Below are 6,946 nucleotides of genomic sequence, written 5' to 3'. Positions count from 1 at the left end.
ATCTCACAACCCAGCTCCGGCAACCAGTTAAATGTCCTTTATTCTTTTATTAAGAACAGGAACAATTTCTAACCTATTTGCAGCATGTAAGTATAGTATTTACTAACTTCAAAGACAAAAGGACGAACACCTCTTAATTATGCAAACAGAGCAGACAGACACTTTTAATCCCATCAGAAGTAACAACCAGCACCTGGCACGTGTTTTAACCCATTTCCTGTCTCCCAGTTCAGAATCCCCACAAACCTTTGTGTACTGTAGATAGGAAATATGTAACACCATAGTAATGGATTTTTAATATATGTAAGAACTGTACAGAAAGGGGCTCTTGTAAGAATTGTATTTCGGGATTTTATTGACGCCTTGAACTTGTGCTGTTGGTGGTTACTGAATGAAGAGGCTATTTTCTCCACTCACCGATTTCGGTCGTTATTTGAACACGATCCCACATTACGGAGGGTCATTTTTCTTTATTCATGCCATTTTGTAAATATTTCTGACGATGCATATATTAACTACAATACATGTATAATAATTATAATTGTTGGATGCATATATATTTGTAATTATGGAAATAAAAGAGGGGATGTTACGCGTGTAGTTGTGAGGTATTAAGAGAGTGGGTCAGGTGAAGCAGTGCGAGAGTGAGGAGAGCCAGTCCAGGACTGACTGCTGACCTGGCAGGGGACACAATAAAGGATCCCCTGTTCTAGTTTACCCTTTGTCTACCTCATGTTCTATTAATTTATCTGGTGAGCCATAATCAGAACAGGAGGCATTAAGTTCTGGTGCAAAGTTTGTTGAAGTTACCTGCAAATGAATAAGATCCAAAGCCAAACGATATTCAGGACATCAATAGCGGTTACGTCACACTGACCCATGTGCTCAGAAGTATCGTGGGCTAATTGCGTCCCAGTAGCTCTGAAGGTTATTGCTGCCCTGAATTTATTTATCTGTCACTCATTTGATGGAGCAGCTGGGGATCTCTGTGGTATTTCACAAGTGTCCTTTCACAAATGCATCAGGAGAGTGAATGGACACAATGGTTGCCAAAGGCCTCCATTTTATCTGATTTCCCCTTGATGCAGTCATTCTGATAGCGAGGGCATCAGGATCCTCATTCGTTACTGCCTTTTCTTAGCTGCAGAATGTGAGTGATTATTTCCACAAAACTTTGGGAGCATCCTGTCATCAACCAACAGTTTTCATGAACAGAATCGGTTTCCATACCTTTAATGTTAAAATGATTTGTGAGCATAGTAGATACATTTTGTTGCTTGACATTTCATATCCAGAGGGATAACATAGCTTTGTTCTACTGGAACATTCAGCTTCTTTCCAATGTCACATACCTGTATGAGGATGACTGGTAGGCAACAAGAGATACCCCTTCCAAATGTGCTTCCAAGAAATAATCAGACTTCGGCTGCACAAATATTCAATATTCACTGTGGCCACACCCAGAGCAGACACAGCAGCAGCGTCACAGGGCAACAACAGCCAGTTAGAGAGGGACATATCTGTAGAACAACAGGAGCTTCTGGAAGCCTACAAGACTATACTGTGGAAGGCAACAGTGAAACAGACCTCATGCTTCCTGATGATAAGGCTCCAATCCATGGTATAGTCAGGCAGAACTTTGCAATACAGGTGAGTATAGGCCAGCGTCATAGTGCTGTGCTGTGCCCTCCACATTCTGAGTCACCAAAATGAAGGAAGAATTGCAGAAGAAGACGGTAATATCTGAGGAAAGCGATGTGGGTGAGGAATCTGTTATGGCCCAGGAGAAACATCAATGAGGAGAGCAGAGGTCAATGACTGAAGAGCCCCAGAGGACAGCAGATACTTCCAGGATTACTGAGCTGGATGGAGATATCCCATTTGAAAGTTCAAATGTCATTTGTGCCTTCAGTCCTCTACCTTGTGCCTTATTAATTTAAAATGAATAATATTGCAACTAATACAGGTAGTCAGGCGAGTTTCCAATACAGTATGAATTAGGCTTTTGTCATTGCATATTGCTACATCAAAATAACCTGTTGTCTGTTTGATTCCTTAATACCCTGTTTGAGAAAGCCTTCATGTATATATTCCAGATATTTGTCATCCACGACATTAGTGCAACTAGCTTTACCCAGATTTTATGTAGATCAAGATCCCACAGATTTCTGCATTGCATTTGTTACACACATTTCTTACTTCCCAACATCACAATTACTGTTTGGTGGCCAAGAAGCAACTCCTCTCAATGTTTGCTGCCTCCTGCTGTTTCTTCACCCCCATCCAAACCAATTGTACACCTTCATTTTTGATTCAAGATTGTCTCTCACCATGTACTGATCTCACCATTTATTAGTAGCTTTATCGCTGCTCCTTTCCTTTTGACCTCTCCTTCCAAAATGTTGAATACTCATTGCCTTGGCACCTGAAGCCATGTCTGATCATGGCAATTTGATCGTACCTGCTTCCCTCTATTTGTGAGGTCAATTCATCTGCCTTCTTGAGCATGCAATGTACATTCAGATAAAGGGACTTTAATTTTGTTTTTTAAATTTATTTTGCAATCTATAACCTTGTCTGCTGACATACTCTAAGGTTTATACTCTGTTCATTCCTTATTGCTCTTTCCTTGTCTTCTGTCTTCAATTGAGCACATCTTCCCTCACATATTACTTTGCCCCCACGACTTAGTTTGAAATCCTGTCAGCCTAGTTAAACAACTCAACAGTACACTAGTCCTTGTGCTGTTCAGATGAAGATGATCCCAATGGTTACAGTTCCCACTTTCTTCAATATTGGAAACAGTGCCATGCTATCAAACCCATTTCTTCAACACCAAATGTTGAGTTACACATTCAGCTTTAACCTTGTTTACCCGAATCCAATTTGCTCACCTTTGAAAATCTACATCTTTAATTTAGCTCCTAGCTGCTCACACATTCCTAACCATGCCAATGTTGTCAGTACCTACATTGGCCAATAAAACCAGATAGCCTTCTTCCCACTGCAAGTTACATGCTAGTCTATAGCAGATGTTCCAAACCTTGGTGTAGGAAAAGTAACAAAACACTTTGGACTATTGTCTTTGGCTGATGAGAAATGTGTCTATCCCCTGCCTACACTGTCTCCTAATACCACTGTTTTCCTATTAATTTCCCTGCTTGAATGGCAGCCTGCATGACAATGCCATAGCCAATTTGTTCATTCTATCTATAGCCCTTGCTTTCATTCAAAAAGGCTGCAGTGTCTTAAACCCATTGAAACAAATGTGAAGGTTGATGCCCCTTTCCTTCTCAATCACCACATCTAATCACCTTTTAATTAAGGATTGCCAAAAAGTGTCGGATCAGCTCCCACACACACATCCCGTGAATGAATATTTTTTAAAAAATGGCCTCACTCACAGTCAGACCCTGCTGTTGCTGACCACAGACCAAACCAGACCACTCTAAGACTAAGAGACGTGGCCACCTCTGGAATCAAGGTGTCCAGTAACTTTCCCACTCCCTGATGGGTCATGGCATCTGCTGCTCAGCCTCCAGCTCAATGACTCTGAACCAAAGTTCCTCAGCCAGAAATAATAACAGTAGATCTGGCTTGCCTTAGGGTCATATTGATGCCCACAAACTCTCAATCTGCAGCCAACAGACATCATCTCCCTCTCATCTGAATAGCATTTAATTAATTATTTCCATTCATATCTCTAGTCTGACCTGTGTTTATACTGTTGTCTTTTCAATAAATATTCTATGAATTCAATTGAAATTTTTCAATTAATGTAAAAAGAAAATGCTCACCAGTCAATCTTAGTGCTAGTGAACCTTACTACCACCAATGAAACCTCAGAGTTATTAATCATTATCACCGTTTCAAAAGAAAAATGAAAAAGTAAAATGAAAAATGCCAACTAATCCCTAAGTGTATAACTTATGTCTTACGTTGTTACTGAAGGCTGAAAAAAAGTTGAAATAACAGAATACATCTTACTCGCACTGCATTGAACTCTAATGTGAACTGAACTCCCGACAAATTCAACAGCTCAAACTCAGCAATGGTTGTTTGGAATGGTAAAGCAAGCTCAGCAGGAAATATGGTCCATCTCCATTCCTATTCCTGAAAGCCAAAATATTATTTGCCTCTCTAAATTTTTTGCTGGATCACATTCGCAGTCCTGAAGATCATGGAATCAATGTATGAAGCTATTCCCCAAAAGCTGCCAAAATATCCATCAATTCCATTACTAGGTCAACCAATCAGAGAAAAGTCACCTTACTGCAGAACACTCTTCCCAGAATTCATCACTGCAATGCTGACTGCAAGACATTTTCTGGACTTAAAATGAATGAGGATTTCTGTAGATTCCAAGTTTGATGCGATTTAATCAAATATAATGCAGAATTTTCCCATTCTTTATTTCTATATTTTTCTCCGTGATATTCTTGTTAGATTGTCTGCATTGGTCCATGTAACCTTTTGTCACAAACTATTGGCTTTTCAGTTTGTTGATTATGTAACTGTCCTTTACAGTGTTCAGTTGAAGGAATCATGCAGCAGGAGAGTGAAAGTATTTGTTGAAACATTCACATTTCTGACACCATATTTAAACCCCAGCTCCTGAGCACTTCAGATGTTGCAAGCCAGGAACTGCCCATCAAAGTTTGCTGTTTAACTTTCACCATTAAAGAATGAGTACAAAAGGGAAGGTATCTTCTCACTTTACTGATAGGCACCTGGTGGTGTTTGTGGACAGGATGGTTGAAAGAAGATCTGTTCTTTACCTGATGGACCACCAAAGGAGACCATGTCTTCAGTTTCAGCCAAGCCAGATGAAATAGCAAGCAATTTCTGGGTTTAAATGCAACACCCAGAAAAAGGTTAATGACATTCTACACTCTGCATGGAAAGTGCCACTATATTCTTCATGCCACCTCATGCTCACAGATCCACCATTACTCACTCATTGCACACATCTCCCACCAAGATTTATAGTTAAAAACCACAACACCAGGTTATAGTCCAATAGGTGTATTTGGAAACACTAGATTTCAGAGCGCTGCTCCTTCATTAGGCGATCTGTAAGCTAGTGTTTCCAAATAAACCTGTTGGACCACAACCTGGTGTTGTGTGATTTTTAACTTTGTCCACTCCAGTCCTACCCCGGATCCTCCACATGATGGCTACCAAGATTCATGGAACAACTCTCACTCTTACATGCAATAAGTTCTTTCACCATCTCTCATTCACTAAATCCTCCATTTCCATTGTATTTTCCTCAATTTTGTGCCATTCTCTATGTTGCCTGAGACAATTGAATGTGCCTTCCAAAGTATTACTGTAATAGGATCAAATCTACAGTCTTGTAGGTGAACATGGGTAGGCTTTATTATATGTAAAACACAAAGCAAAAAATTAAGATCAATGATTTGAGATCTGAAACAAAACCTGAGATTGCAGGAGAAACTATCGGTCTGGCAATGTCTGTGGAGAGAAATCAGAGTAAATGTTTCTGGTTCAGTGATCTTTCTTCAGAACATCTTTGTTAAACATAAGTGTACAAATGATGACAAGCAGAACATCTCTGAAACCCCACACTCTCAGATGCATTTCATCTGAAAACTCATTATGCATATGCTCAGAAGCTATTCTTAGAATGAAGGTAAAGTTAACCTTTTGAGCCACATATCCTCCTGAAATACTTTAGAATATCTACAGTAAAGCAGAATATAAATAAAATATTTATAAACAAAATTAAGAAATAAAACATTGAAGACAGTGGCACAGTGGTTAGCACTGCTGCCTCACAGCGCCAGAGACCCGGGTTCAATTCCCGCCTTAGGCGACTGACTGTGGAGTTTGCACATTCTCCCCGTGTCTGCGTGGGTTTCCTCCGGATGCTCCGGTTTCCTCCCACAGTCCAAAAATGTGCAGGTTAGGTGAATTGGCCATGCTAAATTGCCCGTAGTGTTAGGTGTAAGGGAATGGGTCTAGGTGGGTTGCGCTTTGGCGGGTCGATGTGGACTTGTTGGGCCTAAAAAAAAACCATAAAATAATACAATTCATCTCTCCCTCTTATCTGTGGCACAGAATTGCTGATGAAACTTTGTCAGATTTAATGTAGTCCGAAGAACATTTGACCCTGGAGAAAACCATTCAGATGGTGTTGAAAGTTGAAATCAGAAAGAACCACAGAAATCCTGAGGAAAATGACTGTATTAAAAAAATTATTAACACAGGACAGCAAGTAGAATCCATCTTCTGATGAAGTAGAAACCAAAACAGGAGTAAACAGCAACCACTAAGATCAGTGGTAACAGTGTGGATCAAGGAAACTTTGCCAACAATTACCTAGTATCTTAGTTTATATGACACACAGTCATATCAAGAAAGACTAATGGGGACAGGACCGTGTCGAGGTATGCCGAGATGAGTTCGGTTGGGCAGGAGCAGGCTGAGACGATGGGTCGTCCGGGGCAGTCAGGTTTGTTCAAGGAAACTTTGCCAACAATTACCTAGTATCATAGTTTATATGACACACAGTCATATCAAGAAAGAAAGAGGGACTGTCATTGGGAGGGAGATTGGAGCAGAGACTGGAACCAAAGAGACACCGGAAGCAGTGAAAAGGCTGCCTCAAAGATACTGAACCGTAAAGCTGTTTACTGCATTACCACCAACAAAAAACAAGAACTTCTTTTATCTGAACAGGTAGTTGCAATTTTTATTAATTAATTTGACGTCAATCAGAGATTCACTGTGTTTTTGAGTCTCAAACAAGAGAATTATTGGCAATTGCTCCCAATGTTCCAATGAGATTCAGCACCCCCGGTGGAATTTGGGGGGTAGGTATAGGACAGATGTTAGGGGTAGGTTCTTTACTCAGCGAGTCGTGAGTTCGTGGAATGCCCTGCCAGTAGCAGTGGTGGACTCTCCCTCATTATGGGCATTG

General features: G+C 40.4%; 1 pseudogene; it reads right to left on the bottom strand.

Moving 5' to 3' along the window:
* Nucleotides 1-4,631: 4,631 nt before the first annotated feature.
* LOC122555523 overlaps nucleotides 4,632-6,946 on the bottom strand; it is a 54,184-nt pseudogene continuing 51,869 nt past the window's right edge.

The sequence above is a fragment of the Chiloscyllium plagiosum genome, chromosome 12 (genome assembly GCF_004010195.1).
Source record: "Chiloscyllium plagiosum isolate BGI_BamShark_2017 chromosome 12, ASM401019v2, whole genome shotgun sequence".
Classification (NCBI taxonomy): domain Eukaryota; kingdom Metazoa; phylum Chordata; class Chondrichthyes; order Orectolobiformes; family Hemiscylliidae; genus Chiloscyllium; species Chiloscyllium plagiosum.
This window is presented reverse-complemented; position numbering and strand designations above follow the sequence as displayed.